This window comes from Microcaecilia unicolor, chromosome 6 (genome assembly GCF_901765095.1).
Source record: "Microcaecilia unicolor chromosome 6, aMicUni1.1, whole genome shotgun sequence".
NCBI lineage: Eukaryota > Metazoa > Chordata > Amphibia > Gymnophiona > Siphonopidae > Microcaecilia > Microcaecilia unicolor.
The window spans coordinates 37,861,576-37,883,816 of NC_044036.1; the positions used below are offsets into that span (position 1 = coordinate 37,861,576).

The 22,241-nt window shown below is 43.6% G+C and overlaps 1 protein-coding gene across 4 annotated transcripts in view; it reads left to right on the top strand.

Annotated features, from left to right (window-relative positions):
• NFIA (nuclear factor I A) overlaps positions 1-22,241 on the top strand; it is a 649,330-nt gene that overhangs the window by 464,417 nt on the left and 162,672 nt on the right. The window lies entirely within an intron of this gene.

Here is a 22,241-nt window from a genome sequence, read left to right on the forward strand (position 1 = left end):
CGAATGCTGGCTCCTCCCACGACCAAATGGCTTGGATTTGGTCGTTTTTGAGATGGGCGTCCTTGGTTTCCATTATCGCCGAAAACCGGGAACGACCATCTCTAAGGTTGACCTAAATGTTGAGATTTGGGCGTCCCCGACCGTATTATCGAAACGAAAGATGGACGCCCATCTTGTTTCGTTAATACGGGTTTCCCCGCCCCTTCATGGAGCTGTCCTGCGAAGACGGCCCCAGGAAAACTTGGGCGCCCTGTTCAATATGTAATAGAACATTTTCATTGACAGTGTAGGGTATAATGTCAACTCAATATGTAATAGAACATACGGCTGGATTCAGCTACGTGGGGTCTAAATGGTGGAACTCAATCCCCAAGGTCATGAGAAGCATCAACAACTATCTCCAGTTTAGAAAAGGACTAAAAACTTATCTATTCAAGAAAGACTATGGTTAATCTCATACGTCAAAAAGCTCCATAATATATGTAATTGAATATTAACACTATATTAAGCTTTTTTTAGCTGTCCTAAGTTAACCAGATCATTGTTTGGGTACTGGAGCTGAATATTGCCGATTCTTGGATAAAATCTGGCTCCAGCCAGGCATTGTCCCTGGACCACCCTGACACTATCTGCTCTGTCTAGATTTTCAGTGACATTTTCCAAATAATGCTACCAGGGTATGGCCTTGGTGAGCGGGACTTACCCAGGTAGGAGCATCTCCTAGCTGATTAAGTCCTACTGAATATTGGGCCACTCAGTATCAGATTTCTCTACTGTGCTGGTATATTGTTTCTTATCCCTTTTAAAGCATGGTTGGGTTTCTTGTCTGAATGACTTTAAGGAGGCTGAACCAAGGAGCTCATGATTTGCTGATTTAAAATGTTGGGAATAAGAAGTGGCCTCTCTATGGTGAATTTATTTTTTGTTGCTGCTTTTAATGGGGTTTCAGTTTAGTACTATAGAAAGTCCATCTCAGGAAGATACAGTTTTATCTGGGTAATTGCGGGAAATACCTGGACAAATCTGAGGTTTTAAAATTTCCTACTGGTAGTTACTAAAGTGTGGTAAAATAATGCATTTTAGCACAGTGATATTTACCCTACAAATCACTAACCTGTGGTATTTTAGTGCAGCAGGTTAGTAACTTGTAGGGTCAACTTAAATTTGCGTTGCTATGTTGCGTGTAACCACAGCAGCCCAAAGATGGTGGTCTCTAAGTCAAGTCCGTTGTCTTTTAAAGAGGCCAGTGCATGGTGAATCACTGTACCCTCTGACACCCATGATTACATTCCCCACCACTCCAACACCCCATATAGGCCAAGCCAACATATTCCCCTGGACACCTGATAAAGGTCAATTCTCTGCTCCTCTAATCACCTTGCATCTATTGGGGGATTCCTTGGTGTCTAGTAGGTGAGCATGAGCGATCCATAGCCAATTTCACCCCGTTCTTTATTGGTTCAAAATGGTGCTAGGCGACTGTTGCAGCACTACCACAAAGGGTCATACTGCCAAATTTTTACTAGTGCCATTTTGAATCCAGCAGACAACGAGGCAGGAGTGACTAGGGTGGTGCTTACCAATCCTTTTAGTGGCCTTGACCCCATGATTGCGGCCAAGTAAAATTATGTGACAGCCCCCCCCCCCCTCCTCCAGTGGTTCAGAATAATGATGATCTTATGGAGAGCCTACCCAGGTTGCGACCCATTTGGGTTCCTGACCTACAGTTTGGGAAGCTGTAGACTCGGGTCTGCTCCTGGTCACCCACTAAACACCAGGAAAATCATCAATAGATTCCAAGGGTGTGGGGAGCTTGCCATCTCTGTGGTATTGGGGGCGGGGTCTTGACCTGTGTGGGTTGTTGAATTTCAGGGCTTGACCTCCATGAAGTGTTGGGGTTGGAGTGAGGTTTTTCTTTTTTGGCAATGTCCCCTTTAAGAGGCTTGCAAAGAGTATCAGGCTGTTGATTAGTAGCCCAGTGTTCGTGGAGAAAAGATAATGTCCTTCAAAGCAGCTTGAGGAGTTAAAAGCAAGTTACACTATTCAGTTTACATAATAATAGTGTGCTTTGCATGCATTTGCTTGCTTTCATCTCATTATTATTTAGCTCATGTTGCACTATCAAAACACATGTGAAAGGCAGATAATACATGATTTTTCCATGTAAGCTGCGTTATTTGTCAAAAATCATGCATTATTCCCTTTACATATGTTAATAACTACTCCTCATATCTGGTTCGAAAAATGGCTATTCTGAAGCTAAGTGGATAACTTTATGTGGTTAACTTTAGGACAGGATGTTGAATCCCAACTTAATTGGTTAAGTCAACTGAATGTCCTATTAAAGTTAGAAGGATAACTCTTCAGGTTAATTTTAATTGGATATCTTCCCACTGAATATCGGCCTCACAAGATCTAGAAATAATTCACTGTGATTCAGATCAAATTTGAAGATGCATATTCTTTTCAAGTGCAATACCTGTGTTCTTGGCAAGTTCCTTCGCAAGATGAATTTTCTCTTCCAAGCAGTGAGGCCTTAGAAATGAATTAAATGACTTCTGTGTGAAGAGCTCGCTCTCCTTGACCTTGCTTTACCTTAGCATTTGAACACATAGCTTGTTGACCAGTGAAATCACATACAAGGGGCAGTAAAAGAAGCTCTCAGGTAACAAAATCAATTTGCATCACCACATTCATCCAGTTTTCAATGCAGGCTCAGTGGCTGTTGTTCACTGGAAGAGAAGACTTGTCAGGGTATATTGAGTTTTTTTCTTCATTAAATCCAATGCACTTTTTTTTTTTTGCTTTGGTGGTCAGTACGCACAGTGGACCAGATTCTATATATTGCACTGAAAAAATTGTCTTAAAAAAAAAACAATCTTAGTGCTATTCTATAATGTTGGGTGCTGTTTATATAATACGCATAGTAAAACCTGGTGTGAATGCCTGCTCCTAACTTAGGTGCAGATTGGGCGTTTTTCTATAACAGTGCGAGTAGTTTCTAGGAATGCCCATGACCTACCCATGTTCCTCCCACGGCCACGCCCCTTTCCAGATCAGTGCATTGGAATAGTGTCCCTTGTATATGATATAGTGGAATTAGAAAATGTGCAGAGAAGGGCGACGAAAATGATAAAGGGGATGGGATGACTTCCCTATGAAGAAAGGCTAAAGCGGCTAGGGCTCTTCAGCTTGGAATAAAAGGCGGCTGAGGGGAAATATGATAGAGGTCTATAAAATAATGAGTGGAGTTGAACGGGTAGATGTGAAGCATCTGTTCACGCTTTCCAAAAATACTAGGACTAGGGGGCATGCGATGAAGCTACAATGTAGTAAATTTAAAACGAATTGGAGAAAATGTTTCTTCACTCAACATGTAATTAAACTCTGGAATTCGTTGCCAGAGAATGTGGTAAAGGCGGTTAGCTTAGCAGAGTTTAAAAAAGGTGTGGACTCCTAAAGGAAAAGTCCATAGACCGTTATTAAATGGACTTGGGGAAAATCCACTATTTCTGGGATAAGCAGTATAAAATGTTTTGTACATTTTGGGGATCTTGCCGGGTATTTGTGACCTGGATTGGCCACTGTTGGAAACAGGATGCTGGGCTCGATGGACCTTTGGTCTTTCCCAGTATGGCAATACTTATGTACTTATGTAGAATGTACGTGCACCACTTCACAGAGTACGCTTAGAAAGTTGTGTGTGTAAATTCTAATTAGTGCAAGTTAGTGCCAATAATTGCTCATTATTGGCCAATTATCGGTTCAGAAAGGCTTGTTAAACAATTAAGTTGTACATACAATGTGGCCACACTGTCAAATTTGCACACGCAACTTTAGCCGCCATATATAGAATCCGGGGAAGTGTGTGCAGAGAACTGCTGAACTGTGGTATGTAGGGTAGTTAGTTATCAGCTAGATTACGTAAGGGCTGGCCCTCAGGCAGGGTCAGTGCAAATGCTGGTGCTTTCTAGCTCATCGCACAGAGACCTAAAGACACCAGCCAGGGAGTTCATGAACAAAATAGCACTAATGAAATAATAAAAATAAATGCTAGTCGAATAGAAGAGACGTAAAGCCAGAAGAAACAAAAGGGCAAGTGTTAAGTCCATGAAAGGACGGGTTGGTGGACATGTGGCAAGACTGATCTGGTTCTTGCCCACCACCAAGTCAAGTTTATTGAGAGACGGAGGAAACAATTCTTGCTCCTTAAGGCCGAAATAGTGCACTTGGGGGGTACCTTTTTTTTAAGATACCCCTGCAAGTGCATAGTAAGACTTGATGAGAAGAAATATGTATTCACAGAACCAGCACATGTATCTGCTCTTATAGCCTCGGCGAAAAAGGACAAGCGTTAATGAAATAATTAACTCATCTCAGTAGAATTTGTGATATCCTTTGTAATCGTATTCATTTTTTTTTTCTCCCTGAATTCCAAAATTTTGGATCTGCAATTATGGACTTGAGTGTCAATATTTACCTAAATGAATATTAATTTCCTTTGTTACACTTTTACTTTTATGATGTTTTACCAATCAAGAAGTTTCTTGTATAAATTTGATTAAATTAATGAAGGAGTGGCCTAGTGGTTAGGGTGGTGGACTTTGGTCCTGGGGAACTGAGGAACTGAGTTTGATTCCCACTTCAGGCAGCTCCTTGTGACTCTGGGCAAGTCACTTAACCCTCCATTGCCCCATGTAAGCCGCATTGAGCCTGCCATGAGTGGGAAAGCGCGGGGTACAAATGTAACAAAACAAATTGAATAAATAAATAAAAAGAATTTGATAAATCGCCTCTTCGCAAAATTTTCAGAGCGGTTTACAGTAAAACGAGGAGATGATAAAGAGTAGGTAGTTGGTGGCAGAGTTCAAGAAAGAGGGAACTCTATCATAAAATATGAAACAAGGGGGAAGGAAACAGGGAATCGGCAGTTCAGAGCTGGTATTGCTTGGCATCCAGGCCCCCTGAGTTGAGAAGGCATCAGCGAATAGGAAAGTTTTTAGATTGGTCCTAAATTTCTCTTTTACCACTGTCAGTTTGCATTTGAAGGTCCCTAAAAACAAAATTGGTGAAATCAATACAGGTACTGATCTTGTGCTGTTTGATGATCAGGTTTCACATGACAAAGCAGCCAGGGCATTCCATCTGAGCAGGAGCTGAGAATAGAGCTCTGCCCAGTTAGGAGACCATGGTCCACATGATGGCGGGTCCCAATGCCCTAAAATACACTCAACAGAGCCTTGTTTTTGCAGACCCGTGGCTGGTGATTGGCTTGCAGAGAAGATTGTAAATGTTTATGAAGGAAATGTATTCCAGGGTACTGTAGTAAGCTTTAGCCTAAGATCCCAGACATGCTTTGCGCCGAGATGAACGTAAAACCTCCAGTATAGTAGACTGTATCTTATAATGGTAGGTCAATTGTGCTGTGTACTCAGTCTTATTTCAAAACTAGTTCTGTGCAAACAGGTTTATTGTATAGGGGGTCCTTTACTAAGGTGCTCCGAAAAATGGGCTGCGCTAGTGTAGGCGTGTGTGTTTTGGGCGCGTACAGATCCATTTTTCAGCGCACCTGTGAAAAAGGGCTTTTTTAGATTTTTGCCGAAAATGGGCGTGCAGCAAAATAAACGCTGGCGCACATCCATTTTGGGTCTGAGACCTTACCGCCAACCATTGACTTAGCAGTAAGGTCTCACGCATTAGCCGTGCGGTAATCGCCTGCCTGCGTGTGTAGAATGATGATTACCGCCCGGTTTCTGCCGCGCACCAGAAAATAACAATTATTTTCCAGCGCACGTAGTGGGCGCCCATCAAAAATGAAATTACCGCAAGGGCCACGCGGTAGCCGGGGGGTAACTCCAAACTGACGCATGTTGGGCGCACAAAGGCGCCTACGCGGCTTAGAAAAAGGGCCTCTAAAATTGCTGTGTTCTATGAACAGTACTATTACAGGGCAGACAAATTCAAGTAGGGTGAACTGAAATAAAAGTTACTTTTGCTGAATCAGTTACAACTTGGACCATAACATTTGTGTGTGATCATCTTGACAGTGGCAGGATCTGTCACCAGATAACCACCCACATCTGTAGCCTGAAAACGAAGGCATGTAAGGGCAAATATTCCCATACAATCCCCCCTCCGAAAAGGGCTATTCTGAAAAGCAAATGTTTTACCAATTTTTGAAATAACTTTTTAAAAATAAATATAAGCTCCAGTCACTGAATCCAGCTACTGAATCCAGAGGCTGAGCTGAGTGGCAGAGCTGGTCCCTGTTTTCAAAGAATAGCATGGTTCGTGAAGCTGTGTGCAGGGGACAGGCTCTCAAACTGGGTTGAGCCTTCTGCGCAGGACATGGCCAGTGCAGCAGGGAATTCTGAACTTCCTGTTGGATCAGTTGGACACTACAATAGTGGTTCCAGGATGGCCTAAATGAGTGTGCATGTATGCAGGTAACCCCATGCGTGTATGCTTTGGATATTCTGAAAACCATGAGGCCCTGGGGGTTGAGAACCAAGCGCCATATCATCCCAACCAGTGCTGTAGCTGGTTTTGCTAACAGAGCAAATACATATTGAATAAAACCCAAACTCTTGTTAGCTTATCACATTTAAGTTGCAGAACTATAATCTGTAGTTAGACTTAATTTCTCTCTCTGTAGCAAACAAGTGATACACATCAGGTATTAAGAAGTGCATTCCACTCTACCATTTTTCTGTGAAGCAGCCGGCGTGAGAAATTGTCATTAACCATTCAGGCACAGAGCACCGATACCAGGAGTGCTTGAAAATGGGAAACTAGGATGTTTATATCACCATGTATCATCCTAATACAGTGCTATGAAATGTAGAAATGGATGTGCAGCATGACAGCCTGATGTCCAAGAGATGGGATACTACTTTACTGAAATGACACTAAAACTCATTCCATTCTATCTGTGTTGTGCATGCTTCTTAAGCATTACTGATGCTGAGGAGCACAGAAAGCTCTGGTTCCTAATCCATTGAGCTCCCATGGGACTGCTCTACCAACTAAGGGCCCAGCCTACTAGTGCCAGAGCGTTGAGCTAACTGTGAGGGAGTGAGTGGTACAGAGGTAGGTTTCCTTTGGGATGCTTCCCCCGATATTCAGTGCTATTTAACTCAAATGGTGTAGAACAGTGTTTCCTAAGTCGGTCCTGGAGTACCCCCTTACCAGTCAAGGTTTTCATGATATCCACAATGAATATGCATGAACGTGATTTGCATACCCTGCCTTCATTATATGCAAATATATTTCATGCATATTCATTGTGGATATCCTAAAAACCAGACTGGCAAGGGGATATATACTTCAGGACCAATTTGGGAAACACTGGTGTAGAGGGGTTAGAGGAAGCCCCTGGCCCAAACCCCTGCCCCCAGTAGCTCTCTTCATGGTTCCCTGGTAGTGTAGCAGCCCCCTCCCTTCACCCTTGAACTAATCTGAGCCCATATGCCCCCTTATTTGGTAGTCTGAGTAGAGACTACCAAATAAGGGAAACATTCCCTTATTTGGCAGACCAATCCTGCCTGGCACTGCCATTTTTCAAGATTTCAGGTCCAGAGGCAAGAGAGAATGCCTCTTTAAAGTATGACCTCGAGGGGGAGGGTATCATTAGTTACCAGGGATTAGGTTTTTTTAAAGTCATGTGGGGGAGGAAATGGGGTCATGTTGCTAGACACTAGGAAATGGGGGGGGGGGTTGAAACAGGAAGGAAGGGGAGATCATGACAAGAGGGTGGGGTATTAAGTGGGGGTGTCAGGTGAGCAAATGGTGGGAGGTGCCACTAGATACCAGGAATTTGGGTTTCAGTTCAGGGTGGGAGGGGTTTGATGCAGATGCTGGCAGCTTGTGATTTTTTTTGTCACCCTTGCTGTTTGCGCATGAGCCAATCACTGATCACACATTAACAAAAGGGTGGTATTTCACAGTGAGCTGCAGATTACTGCTGTGATTTTTAATGCAGCAGTATTGATTAGAGCACGCTGTGGTATTTTGGATCCTTAATTTTGCAGTAGAAGCTGTGTCTGAGCTAGCTTTATGCATCAGTTCCCTCCCTGTCCTCTTAGCCTCAGGTTTTAAGGCTGGCAGATGGAGAAGTCTGCAACGGTTAACCATGTTGGATTTTGCTCACACCTTTTCTGTACTAGCTCAAGGTGAGTTGCATTCAGGTACACTGGGTATTTTTCTGGCCCTGAGGAGCTTGCAATCTAAGTTTGTACCTGAGGCAGTAGAGGGTTAAGTGAGTTGCCCAGGATCACAAAGAGCAACAGTGGGATTTCAACCAGCCATCTCTGGATGTCAAGACTGGGGCTCTAACCACTAGGCCACTCCTCCACTGTTATTAGATAGTGAAACACATGCTGGTGGAATTAGTTTTGTACTCCTTGCTTCCTATATGTAACTATCACAATTATAGTCTGTACTGTATTCATTTCCCCAGGAGTTATTTTATATTGTGCTAGTTACATTAAGAAAAATGATAATCAAAGCATATCACTTGACTAGAGGCTGGCTGAACAGCATTCTCGTAGACTAGCTGCACGTTTTAGTTGAGCTGGAATCATAGTCCCCGTGAGGCTCCTAAGATGTGCCAGAGAAAGGCCTGAAAAAATTCCTGTACGCGTCACCCCTGGTCCCTAAACAAACACTTGGAGCCACCAAAGTACGTTCTCATTTCGGTTAGCTCAGAAGCTTCCCAGGCAAACTATAGCTGATTTCTGCAAGCCAGGCCGATAGGCCGAAATGCTATGCATTAAAGTTTTGCTCTGTGTGATATAAGCGCATCGTTAGTTTTGGCGGTCGGGGGAGGGGGTTAAGTAAATGACTGGAGACTATGTAGGCTCCTAGATAAACTATCTTATTAAAATAATTCAGATGATAAGGGCGGGAGTTAAGAAACAATGCCATTTTTGCTAATTGAACTCTCAAGCAGAGCTGATCCATCATGCCGATGTCATACAGAGTGACACTGAGCAGTAAAACCCGGCTGATCCATGGGAGAGGCATTCAATGTAATTAGGGAAACTCTGTCTCTCTCTTGTTGAACGTGGCATTAATCTCAAGGAGAAGTCAAACGTCACCCAGAATTTCTCTTTCTGATATGTAGCGTCGCCATCAAGTTATTTGTTTTGTCAAGCTGTCACTGAAACTCCTGAGAGAGCTGGATGGTACCACTGGCCCCTCCCCAAAAGATCCTCTGCTGTATGACATACAGGAGTGTATACAACCCTTTCTGCCACAACAGTGTTATCTTGAGAGCACTAGTGTTTTTAGCTGTACCCACTGCTAAAATACTTGCCCTATTTAATCTAAAAGTGTGAAGGGAACAGACATAGCCTATACTAAGTTCTGCTAAACAGAGCGTGCCACAGTCATGTTTCAGTCCAATGCAAGGGTTCTCAGTATCCAGAATATCCACAATGTACTACTACTACTACTTATCACTTCTATAGCGCTACAAGGCGTACGCAGCGCTGTACACCATACATGAAAAGAGAGTCCCTGCTCAAAGAGCTCACAATCTAAATATGGAATGTTGCTAGTGGAATAGCAACATTCCATGTAGAATCTCAAATAGTAGCAACAGAATCTCCAATAGTAGCAACATTCCATGTAGAATCTCAAACAGTAGCAACAGAATCTCAAGTAATAGCAACATTCCAGAATCTCAAATAGTAACAGCATCCCATGTTCCACTGCACTAACCACTAGGCTACTCCTCCACTAGCAACATTCCATGTAGAAGCCTGCCCTTGCAGATCAGCAATGCAGCCGCGCAGGCTTCTGTTTCTGTTGAGTCTGACGTCATACGCTAAAACACTCACCTGGCTACTTCCCTTCCAGCTGCCAGGCATTAGAGGAACCAGAACTGGAACCGATGCTTACCCTGACCCTCTTCTGCACGCTGGCTCTGCACTGTTAGTGCCTGGTGTCCTGCCTCCGGAGACCACAGCTCAGCCAATTGTGAGACGCCAGAGTTATGGGTGAGGCCACTGGCAGCGTATATGAGTTGTTCTGCTCACATATGCTGCCAGTGCCAACAAGCCCAAGAATAAGCTACCCGCAAATTTTTTTAAAACCCTGCGAGTTCTAAAAAATAAAAAATCCCAAACTCACGGAAAAAAGTGAGGACCCCAACCTTCACTAGCAATGAAGGGAAGTGTGGTGACCACACAGAAAGAAGGGCCATGAACTTGGCAAAACAGTCTGCACTCTGCCGGAGGGAACCCTATCTACCAGCAGGATAAGACAAAGAGAAGGGGAAAGAGATAGGGGATGGAGGACAGGATGAAAGAGTGCAAGCAGAAGGAAAGAATGCAACAGTCGGAAAGCAAGGGATAGAAGGGAAAAACTGAAGGGAGGAAAGCATGTGAGGGGAAAGGGGGTAGGGGAGAAACAGTGCTAGGGAGAGGAGGGGAAGAGTGATAGATTAGGAAGGGAAGCAGGGACAGATGGAGAGGGAGGAGAGTGGAAGAAGGGGGAGAGAAAATGAAGTGGAATGCAGATGGGAAGGAAGGGAGAATGCAAGGGGGTGGGAGGTTGAGCAAGTGAGGGCAAGAGGGCAGGAGAAAATTCATGACGGGTGTAGGGGGGATATAAGGCCTATATGCCAAGAGGCAGAAAAACATTCCCTCACATACACCCCCACCCCACCTCCTCCTCCAAACACAGGAGTCAACTTTTCAAAATGATTGGGGGTACTTAACTCAGCATCTCTCTGTCCCCCTCCTCACTGCATGTCCAGTTTTCTTCTGCCTCCCTACCTGTGTCCAGCACCTCTATCTCACATTCCTTACTCCACCCATGGGTCCAGTTTCTCCTCACCCCTCCAACAGGTGCAGTGCCTCTTCCTTCTGCCTCTCTATGAGTCCAGACGCCTCTCCCTCCTCTTCCTTCCTTTCCTCCCACCTCTGTAAGTCTAGCACCGCTCCATCCCCATGCAACCCTTCTGCTCCCTTCCTGTGAGTCCACATATCTCTCTTTCTTCCTCCCTCAGCCTAACACCCCCCACCCTAGTCCTTCAAACTTCAGTTCTTCACAACAGCATTGGCAATAACACGCTGCCTGGGCCAGTGTCGAAATCTTCCCTTTACCACCTCCGGCCCACTTATAGGTAGGAAGTTACATCAGAGGGAGTGGGACGCAGTAGAGAGAAGGCTTCTGGCACTGTAGCTACCATGAAGAGCCAAGGGTTTGAAGGATCTGGGGTGTGGGCTGAGGGAAGAAGAGAGAGAGAGGTATGGACTCGGAGGGGGGGGAGAGGGCAGGGTACATCACTGCTTTAGAATTCCTTTCTAGTAGTGATCTGATTTTCCTCCACTCAACTTTCTGCATCAAGCTCCTATGCAAACAGATATACGCATATGGGTGGACAGACAGATGGGCCCTCCCCAGGAGGTGCTATCGCGTGAATGAAATGCACCTAAATAAAAATTCAGCAAGATAACTAGTATGAATATGACAATAGGTTGCCCCTTCTAGTACACAACAGCATTGCATTTTCTGTGTGTTTCTGGGTGTCTTTTTGGTTAGAAATGCTATTTGTTTAGGAAGTGGCTGCCATCTTGTTCTTGGAAATAGCTCCTTCTTCCCTCTGTGTCTCTGACTTAAGGAGAAAGAGAGTTTGGCTCAGGAGGTGGCAGGCGAACAGCACCAAGTCACAGGTGGAGGTCAAGTCAGTTTATTTGCAGAGATGAACAAATCAAGTGCCTTTGCCGTAATAAGGTTTAGAGAGAAAACGCTGACGGTGCGAAGTTTTGATTGCAGCTGACAGAACCTTTCTTAGCATCCATTACTTGATTTCACAGTTCAGGCACTTTTAAGAGATCTAGAATTATGTCTGCCTTCTTTAGTGGGGGGGGAGGGAGAAGTGAATCTTAAGTGACTTTTGTAGGCAGGCCTTTTTTCCATCATAGTGGATAGCTTCGAGCGCCTCTTGCAGAATAGAGTACTGATTGCCAACGGTGAGAGATTTTGCCTTCAAATGATTACAAGTAACAACGGGGCCTTCCTTATTATGGCTCTTATGTCGGGGGTCCAAAAACAGTGAAGGTAGGCTTCAGTGTCAGCTCAGTGAGTGAAAAATGTTACCCGACAGAAATACTGGAGGAATTCAGAGGCTTAAAGTGATTGCAAACATCAAAGACAAGTTAAAATAGCAACACTGTGTAAACACCCGATGTTAGCTTTTCCCTCTTTTCCTGTCAGCCCTGGCCTGCTGAAAAACAAACAACACAGTACAGGAATTTACATCCTAGTACCACGCAAACTGTTCAGAACTAGCTAAGTATCTCTGCCATCTTCTGGGTAAAGAAGACATTCTCAGTGTTCTTTCATACTTCCGTAATTGGGGTTTGAGAAGTAAAATATTAACTCTTGGCGCAGAGAGATAGGATTTCCTACCGCTGAGCACAGATGTACCATTCTCCAGTAGAGACCCTGAAGCTCCAGGCAATAGGGGGTAATTCTGTAAGTGGGTGCCTCTTTTTAAGTGCCCTGATGGCCATGTGGTAAGACCCTATTCTGTAATGGCATCTGAGTGTCCAGATTCTGTTATAGAATCCTGACATAACCCGGCATTGGCATGCCTTACATTTATTTATTTATTTGTTACATTTGTATCCCGCATTTTCCCACCTTTTTGCAGGCTCAATGAGGCTTACATTTTACCGTTTATGCAGCCACAGCCCTGGTATAACTGTGAGTACCTAAATGTGACAAGGGCATGTGTATCTAAAGAGTGTAGTTATCAATGTGGACTACTATTAAGACATTTATTTTACCACTGACTTGTGCTATTTTAGCACAGATCCCGTTCTGTAAAATAAGAAGATCTAATTACTAATAACTGGGGTTAACAGTAAAATAACCCATCTTAACAGTAGCCCACTTTGATAACTTCCCCCTTAAATAAAGAAAAAAGAAATGTCTTTAGAAATTGAAATCACTGCTGTAGGTAATAAAAGCGAGTCAAGTATAGGACAGTCAAGCCATTGTGACATCACTGATGACGTTGACTCTTGGGCATTGGTGGAATGAGGTAATTATGACATAAGAACAGCCAAACAGGGTCAGACCAATGGCCCGTTCAGCCCAGTATCATGCTTCCAACAGTGGACAATCCAGGTCACAAGTACCTGGCAGAAACACAATTACATGCTAAGGCAAGCAGGGGCTTCCCCCATGTCCATCTCAATAGCAAGCTGTGGACTTTTCCTCCAGGAACTTGTCCAAACCTTTTAAAAACCCAGATACACTAACTGCCATCACCACATCCTCCGGCAACGAGTTGCAGAGCTTAACTATTCTTTGAGTGAAAAAATATTTCCTCCTATTTGTTTTAAAAGTATTTCCTTGCAATTTCATTGAGTGCTCCCTGGTGTTTGTACTTTTTGAATGACAGAAAAAAACATTTCACCTCCACCTGTTTCACACCACTGAGGATTTTGTAGACCTCAGTCGTATCCCCCCTCAGTTGTCTCTTTTCCAAGCTGTTTTCAGAGACTGAAACTCTTTACAATAAGGGAGGAAGTTATCGACATGGGCTACTGTTAAGATGGATTATTTTACCTAGTTCCTATTAACTGGGGTTAACAGTAAAATAACCCAACTTACTGGTAGCCTATGTTGATAACTCCCCCTCCCCCTTACTAAATTCTGTAAGGCATGAAGTTAAGATTCTATGGCCTTTGACTGGTGACATATATATAATGAGGCCAATATTCAAAATGAGTTTGCCAGCAGGCAGTGAATGTGTAACTTGTCTATCGTTACGTTTTCATTTATTATACAGACCAAATCTGGCTGTTAACTTACTAAATGGCCAGATTTCATCTGTATAATAAGGGGCTAGCTTTTGGGAACAGGGAAGGTAACGCTGTCAAGTATCTGTTTAGTAGTGATATTTAGCTGCTAAATGAATATGTTGTCTGTTTACGTTAGGCCTGAAGTAACTGGCTAGTCACTGGTGTGGTCACCGCTTACACATATATTCGGGTGGCACTATTTAAAATACACTTTGGGAATCTCCAACCTAGACCAAATGAGTTAATGGTCCTACTCCAGCAGCCAATGCAGGGCTCCTCAAATGTTTCAAGTGGAGGTCCGCAATCTACTGCACACACATGTCTCATGCTTCCCCCTCCTGTTTCCATCCTTACTTTTCCCCTCTTACGGCCACATTTGTGTTCTCTCACTTCTCTTGCAGTTCCTCTTTTACTCTTCTCATTGTCCCTCAACACAGATTTTTGTTCTCTCCTTTGCTCACCATATTCTTAGTCTTGTTCCCTAGTTCTGATTTCCCTCTCATATTTACTACTACTACTACTACTACTATTTAGTATTTTTATAGCGCTACAAGGCGTAGGCAGCGCTGCACAAACATAGAAAAAAGACAGTCCCTGCTCAAAGAGCTTACAATCTAATAGACAATAATAATAAAGCAAGCAAATCAATTAATGTGTAGAGGCAAGAGGAGAGGAGGGTAGGTAGAAGCGAGAGGTATAAGTGGTTACAAGTCAAAAGCAATGTTGAAGAGGTGGGCTTTCAATCTAGATTTAAAGATGGTCAAGGATGGGGCAAGACGTAGGGGCTCAGGAAGTTTATTCCAGGCATACATTCTCTTACTGTCTTCTCTTACCGCTCCCCCCATAAGCTTTTCATACTGTCTTCCCTTCTGTCCCTACACACTTTTACTTCTCACCAAGCCACTGTCCAACATCTCTTCATCTCTCTTCTCTCCCTCTCTCACATTGTCCAGTAAATCACTCTTCCTCCCTCCCCTGCACCCTTAGGTCCAACATCTCTCCTCTATTCCCTCCCTCCCTCCTGTCCAACCACTGTCCAATAACTCTCTCTCCTTCTTCTCTCCCTCCAAATCCAGCATTTCTCCATCTGGCTTCCTCCCCTTCCTCCCACCCATTGTCCAGTATCTTTCTCTCTCTCCCCTCCCTTCTCCTGGTCCAACATCTCTCGTCCCTCCCTTTTGCCCAGCCACTGTTCAACATCTCTTTCCATCTCTCTATTCCTCCCCTCTGGCCCCAGGTCTGGTACTCTCCCTGCATCCAACCCCCCCCCCCCCCCCCTTCTGCCTTGTGGAAGCAGGAAGTTAGTCAGAAAGGGGTGGGATGCAGCAAAGAGCAGGCTCTGGGCTTTATGGCAGATGACCTGTGCGAATCGCTGCTACAGCCTGAGACCTGAACAGAGCAATGCTTTAAGACAGATTGGGGAGAGTCTGGATATAGGAGGAGCACTGGACCTGGGGCTGGAGGAAGGAGTTAAGGGGGGGGGGGGTCAGTTGCCCCTCCCCCCAAGTAGTGCAGGACCAAAAAAGCCAGCATCCCAGTGGTTCACATGCAATGGCGGTCTGCCATTTGAGTAGCCCTGACATAGTAGATGATGGACCACACAACTAACCACCCCCCCTGAGGGTTTACAGAAAGGTGTACTCTAATGGCCAGTCTCACTGTAGTAGTCAGTGACTTGAAGGCCTCAGGCTCCTAAATATGGCTGCTGGCCTCACGCCTTCTCATGCTATATGGAGGATACCAGATCCCAGAGCTATCATACTGGCATCTTCCATGATCAAGTTAATTTGCTCAGTTTCAGGTAGATTTTTTGCAGATTGCAGCACCATTTATTAATCAAAATTGGACCTATTCAAAAGTGCTGTTATTGACCATGAGGTCTAGGATCAGCCAGTCCATTGTTCAGATGTGACCATGCTAGAAACCTCAGTGATCCGGAGAGTTCATACGCCACGGCACCTCTGGATAATCCATTTGCTGGCCTGATGAATGATGTCACAACCTACATAGGATTCAGCTTTTGTCCAGAATAAGTACTGGTCCTAGTCGGCGGGAGGGGGGGGGGGCGCAATGGAGGAACTCAGACCTGTCATGAAATGTTAAAATGAACACTAAATTTTTCATGTCACTTTACAGCAGACACGGAATTAAACAAGGAAGAGTAAACTAGGGAAGAGTTATGTATAGAAATATGCTTCTTTTCTAAATGATCATTTCAACCACGATTAATATCATGGTATTGATTAACAATCCAGTTACCAAATTTTTAAACTAACATTTTGATGACTGTTTTGGAGAAATGGAAATCACGGTACAGTTTCACAGTGAGATGTACGTTGCAGTGATGCAAAAATGAAATTATATGACTGTTGCTGCCTGGCAGATTTCATTGAAAAAAAAATTGCGTTTGTAAATTAAAACACATTTTAACAAATGACAGAAAATGTATTCTGTCTCATGCACATTCTTCTTTTATAACAGACTTGAGAAGCGTGGGTTACTAGCCATTATTCAGATGCCTTGAGTATATTTCTGAACCAGTCAGCATGGAAATTCAGAGGTTGTCTTTAAAATAATTGTCCACCAGCTGGATAATTCTTAAATGAAACAAAAGCAGCATTTTGATCTCACTTATACAGGGATCATGTAGATTAGGGGGTTATAAAATGGCTCCCTCTACTGGTAGGAGAAAAAAATCCTGGCAAAGTGAAGGTGATGGCTACGTCATCTGACCAGGAGGAGACTGGTTCCTTGAGTCCAGAAGACTGGCTGGCCTTGAGGGCAGATTTCTTCACCCAACATTTCCCATTGGGCCTAATGCATGAGTAGTTCCCATTTAGATTTCTAAAGCAGAAATTCCTGCAGCCAGCAGCATCACTTTTCTCTCCAGATGTGCTTAATTTCTCACCTTCATCCTATCAATTACCTTGGCTTCCCAGGATGAGATAGGCAACTGGGAGTGCATCACTGTGAAGCAGAGTGAGTTGTTCCTTGCAAGGTATTTTGAATTTGGCTCATGCTTTTATTCCAATTGAGGCTCAAGGCAAGGTACATTCAGGTACAGGTAAATGTTTCCCTGTCCCTGGAGGGCTTACAATCTAAAGGGGCAATTATGTAACTTGATGCCTCCAGTTCAGCATGACAGTGCCCCATGCTGAACTCCAGTTCTATAATGGGATTGTGTACCAAGATGCTGTTGCAGAATATAGAAACCCAAATTGAAACACCAAAATTTAGGCACCACTGTTAATACGCCATAGGGTGTAAGTTGGAAACACACCCATGTCAATACCCTCCTTGCAGTTACACGCTCCCTTATAGAACAGCACCTATGTGCCAATTTTCTCATTGGTTATGTGCACAAGGCACACCTAACTGCAGGTCCCCAGTTATAGAATTGCCATTTAAGTTTGTACCCAAAACAGTGGAGGGTCAAGTAACTTGCCCAAGATCTCAAGGAGCTGTGATGGGTTTTTGAACTGGGCTTCCTTGATTGTTAAAGGTCCAAAAAGCAGTGGTGATGGTCCAGGAAAGGAGGCGAAAACCAAAGGTTCCCAAAAGACTTTTATTGAAGAATGACCTTTGGTTTTCTCCTCCTTTCCTGGACCACCGCTGCTGTTTCTTCTCCTCCCCCCTGGTTATTAGCCTGCCATTAGGTTACTCTAGAGAGTGTGTGGTACCATGTAATGCCATTTAGCACCTGCTTCAAAGCATAGCAGGCTTGTCAACTACTGGTCTCAAGCTCTGCTTTGACAGAGGAAACTGTCCCCCCCCCCCCCCCCCCCCCCCCGACATTCAGCATCATTTAACTGGTCAGAAACAGTCACTGACCAGTTCAGTAGCATTTTTGCAGTTAACTGCGAATATTCAGCAGGAGATAACTGGCTACACTGCGTGACTTATCCAGTTAGGCACGGATATTCAGCACCAGACCGATAACATTAGCGGTTAAATTGGACCAAATAAGTGGCAGGCGCATCTTTAACCGCTATAACTTAACCGGTCAGCTGCTGAGTATTGGTTTAACCAGTTAAGTGTTTAATGGCCAAACACCCCCCCCCTCCCGTAGGGAAATGACCCAGCAATGAATATCCAGGTTTAACCCTGGTGGCGGCCAGTCAAACCACTGCCCGCCACCGGGTGAATATTAGGAGGAGTGAGTTTGTGTGTGTGAAATTGTTTCTCAAGAGTATTGGATTCCTGTGTGGATAAATTGTTCCACAGGCCAGTGGGGATGAGGTGCAGATGATGTCCTGCTACCTTTGCTGTGTTTAGAAGGCTTAATATCTTGGCACCTCCTACCAGCAGGATCGCCAGCAGATGACTCCCATATAGCTCAAAGCTGCTTAGCAGGAACATTGCTTACATTTCTGGGATGGTTCACGAAAATATTCCCACTGATAGTTGATCATATAAGGTTTGAAGCTGTACTGTGGAATTATGATCTGGAGGACATTCATTCAGTTTGGTACAACCTCCTAGATTCTCAGCAAAGTTAGCACCAAGATCATTCATTTTTAATTTAATTAATTTTTTTGTTAGGGTATGTGGATGTGGTTATACTGATGTGGGTTGATGACACTATGCAAAAAATTGTTGTGCTGAAAATACAGATGATGTGAACAAAAATGTGAGCAATGATAATCATTTTATAAGAACGTGCCATACTGGATCAGACCAAAGGTCCATCGAGTGCAGCATTCTGTCTCCAGCAGATCCCAAGCACCCAGCAGGATGCCAAAGAGTAGATGCTTTCACTGATATATTTATTTTCTGCAGTGTTTTGGGTACTTACACATGAGAAAATCTTTTTAGGCTTTAATTGAATATGTTTCAGCGTAGGAAGCATTGTTGTATATTGTACTTTTCCTGTCGTAGCAAGTAATAGCAAGCATAAAAACAACACACCACTCATCCTTGGAAGACGGCAAAGAGACCTGAACCTTTTGTCCCCTACACAGTTGTTCATTAACAGTGGGTTGGAGGTTTGCGACGTGCGGACTTTGTAAAGCCTTACCGCTGGACTTCAGCATCAGTGCACTGGCTTCAATGACAACGTGCATTCAGAAACAATGGCTTCATTTCCGCTTGTGCCTTTAAGCAGATGGATGTGGTGCATGTCTTGGAATGGATAAAAACAAACTTTTAGTATTAGGAAAATGGCAAACTGAGATGTCAAATGAAGGTTTTTAATGATTATAAAAAAAAATCTTGTTTCATTGAGCACCATTGTTCCTTTCTGATTGGATAAATGAGGTCTTCGTGCTCGTTTCAGAAATTAAGACATAACTGCCTCACTCCCTGCAAAGTATTAACTGGCAATTCCCAACATTTCCCTTTGGTCCAGTATGATTCTTTCCCATGAAGGAATGTGGGCTTTTAAAACTGCGTTATCAGGGGCCAAATAAATCTGTTGGAAAATTATCTGTACTGTATAGAAACATAGAAACTGACAGTAGATAAGGACCATATAGCCTACCCATCCACACTAACTGCAAAGCTCTGATCATTTCTTAAACTCAGATATAGTTTTCGTCTCCATCACCTCCGCTGGGAGGCTGTTCCACGTATCCACTACCATTTTCATAAAGAAATGTTTTATTAGATTACTCCTGAATTTGTTCTTTTTCACCTTCATTCTATACTCCCTTCTTCCAGAGATTCCTTTCAGCTGAATGAAGCCTGCTTCCTGTGCATTTATACCAGGAAGTGTTTATGTGTCTCATATCTACCCTCTCCCACTTTTCTTCCATATTACCCAATGTGTGTCCATAAGCTAAGGGGAAGACATCAATTCAGCACCGTGTCAAGAGACAATACAGTACTGAAGCTTACAGCTCAGCTGCTCCTTGTCTCTATCTCTTAAAACTTTTAAAAGTTTAATCTAGCAGTGTCCTCCCACTCCTTTCCAATGTTAGCAATGCTGGGGCCCAGGATACAAATTTGGAAGGAGACCTAGTTAGTGTCCACTAGCAGGCAGTACCTCCTTTGGCCTTATCTACCTTTCAACTCAGGGGCAACAAACTAGGAACCCCGAGTCTAGCCAACAATTGTTACGGTTGAGCAATGGCTCAGACCCTCAGGGTCTGTGAACGCAGAATAGCCAGCCTGGGGAGCAGAGGCCTGGTGTGTAGAACTTAAGTTCATCCACATGGCAGTGTACATTACTTAGCTCTGAGCTATCAGGCCAGCCCTGTCTGACCAATAAAAGCTTATGCAGCAGATGCTACATCTGACCTCTGCCATGGTGGGACCAGTATTCAAAGAGAAATATCCAGATGTCCACAGTTATCCATATATTTCCCTGAGCCGCAGGTGTCTGCAAATGTTTCATGGCACTATCCAGATAATGCTGCTGAATATCAATATAACCCGCATTGGCTCTATCTGGATAGGGCTAGAGCAGTATGGTGGCGGAGCGAAGATAACTAGTTAGTAGCGATATTCAGATAGCCTTTTTGCTGTCCTAACTTTTATCCAGATCATTGGAGCCGACTCTGTGGGTGCTGTTGGTGCTTGAGCACCCCCAATATTGGAAAAATTCCTTGTATGTGTCCAGGGAGGGATTATGTCCATTGGGCTTAGCACCCCCAATAATTTTGAAAAGTTGGCTCCCATGATCCAGATAGTAATCTTGTCTTTATCTGGGTAGCTGTCTGGATACTGGACTGACTGTTGCACCTATTAGGATGGTGGGTTGGTCACCACTGAATGTCCAGATTTATATTTATCTATAGCAGCCAGCGTTTAAAAAGAAGACTGACCACTGGGTCGGATTAAAAAAAATGCAGAATGATCAAAATGGTGATTTCGAACCACAACAACATGGTGCTCAATGAAATGAAAACAGAATTTCTTTAAAAACATGAAATAACGACAATGTATCTGAGCAATGATACAAGTTAAAAGAATGGAACCTCAGTTGGCTTGTTCTTAGATAATAATACCTTTTCTCCTTGCATGTTTACTGGATTTCTTCATATATTAACCCGAATGTATCACCTCTGCAGCTGGAGTGTCGTGCTGGCAACATGCTGGTGCGTTATATGAAAAGGCGAATTATGCTAATGGCTTTGCATTGCCTAACCTTCTGTTACATTCCTCTTCTCTCTCCAAGGACAAAAAACTATATTTAGAAATGAAGTGGCAGCTCAACCTGTGGCCTGTCCCTGGTCAGTTTGGCTAGTTGCTCATAAAAAGTGCAGAGATCATTTGTAATAAAATTGATCCTTAAGACAAATAAATATATTGAATTCTGTTCATGTGAACGCTGGTCTCCACAGGGAAGGACGTCCCTGATGCAAATGTTAAGATCAAAGGGTAGTGCTGTGTCAGACATTGAATTTAGGGAGATATAAAATGCATGACCCTATTTGATTATTTATTAATGAATGGACATTCTCAAAGACGACTATGTTATATGGAGTTGGATAATGACTCCAAAGGTAGATCATCACATGAAAGTGGCAATTGAAAAAAAATCTACCTGAGGACAGTTTATGGCCATAAAGAAATCATGAGCCTACATATAAATTAAATTGCATAAAGGGCTTGATTATTATTAATGGGTTTCCACAGTATGACAGATATGGTAGAAACCTTTAGTACATACTTCTCAAAATATTAAAATAAGTATTTAACCAGCTTGTACAAATATTAAAGATTTAAACTCTGTTTAGACCAGTTCAAGTTCACTTGATGTATTGGTCTAGACATGGCACAGCCAATGGTTCCTAAACACATTCCCTCACTGCCTTCAACAGCCAGGAACTTGGAAAAACCCCAAAAGAGGAGATAGTCAGCTCCATTGAGGGATATAGCGGCTGAGCATTTTGGAGGTATAGCTTTTTGCTTTCTGAGCCAAAAAATGAGAACACTGGCCCAGGGCAGATGGCTCCTATTAACAAGGGTATATAATCCCATTCAGGGTCACCTCCCATAGTTTAAGCGCAGGGTTTGGGGTTTAAGCCCAGTGGCATCTTCCTGTTTGTTTTCATTGAGAACCAGCCTCTACTGATGCTCGGCGCCTGCATTCTAATTTACCTACATTTTGTCTGGCTCTAGGTTATGGACTATGGTAGAGTAGCCTAGTGGTTAGTGCAGTGGTCTTTGATTCTGGGGAACTGGGTTTGATTCCCACTGCAGCTCCTTATGACTCTGGGCAAGTCTCTTAACCCTCCATTGCCCCTGGTGCTGCTGTTGTGTTTACTGAGAAGTTGTTAGGCTGCAGCATCCAGTCCCAACTAAAGAAGGACGTGAAGCTGGGCCCAGGAACTGTACTGAGGTCTCCCACACGGAACCATAAGGCTGGCAGCCCCCTGCTATAGTATTACTGGTTTCCATGCCCAATGCTTTTGAATAATGGGATCCTTGGATGGCAGGCTTCAAAAGGATCTAGCCAGCTAACAAAGGGTCCAG